Raw genomic sequence first — 975 nt, 5'->3', positions numbered from 1 at the left:
CCCCCCCCCCCCGCCGGGGCTCCCGCCCCCTTGCCCTGCCGGTACCCGTCAGCTGTCTCAGGTGTTTCATGAGCCAACCAGGCTCGACAGGACTCTTCAGCTTGACGGCATCCCTTACTTCTGGTGTTCACCACCGGGTTCGGGGCTTGCCACCACGACAGGCACCGGAGACCTTACGGCCACAGCTCCGAACAGCCGCCTCGACAATGGAGGTGGAGAATACAGTCCACCCCAGTCTGCCAGTCCAGAGGCACTGTCCCCGACCGCCATGCGACTTTGCAGAGGTGTGTCAGCCAAGACAGCCCCACAACATCCAGAAACTTAAGGTACTCAGGGCGGATCTCATCATCTCATGAGCTTCTTAACTACCTTGGTGACTTCAGCTTAGGTGATGGACGAGTCCACCTCCCAGCTCTCAGCCTCTGCTTCCTCATCGGAAGACATGGCGCCGGGGATGAGGAGATCCTCGAATTATTCCTTCCACCATCTGACAATGTCCCCAGTTGAGGTCAACAGCTGCCCACCTCCACTGTAAACAGGTTTTTGGAGGGCATTGCTTTTCTCTCCTGAGGCGCCAGACAGTTTGCCAGATTTTCTTCGAGGCCGACCGATAGTCCTTCCATGGCCTCACCAAACTCTTCCCAGACCCGAGTTTTTGCCTCCGCAACCACCTGGGCTGCAGATTATTGTTGAAGTCCCCCAGTAGAACAACGGAGTCCCCAGTCGGGACACTTTCCAGCACTCTTCCCAGGAACGCCAAGAAGGCCGGGTATTCTACACTGCCATTCGGCCCATAGGCACAAACGGCAGCGAGAGACCCATCCCTGACCCGAAGGCGCAGGAAAACGACCCTCTCGTTCACCGGGGTAAACTCCAACACTTGGCGGCTGAGCTGGGGAGCTATGAGCAAGCCCACACCAGCCCGCCGCTTCTCACCCTGGGCAACTCCAGAGTAGTAGAAAGTCCAGACTCTCT

Source organism: Monopterus albus, unplaced genomic scaffold (genome assembly GCF_001952655.1).
Source record: "Monopterus albus unplaced genomic scaffold, M_albus_1.0 scaffold128.1, whole genome shotgun sequence".
In the NCBI taxonomy this organism is placed as follows: Eukaryota; Metazoa; Chordata; class Actinopteri; order Synbranchiformes; family Synbranchidae; genus Monopterus; species Monopterus albus.
Note: the sequence above shows the minus strand (reverse complement) of the source record.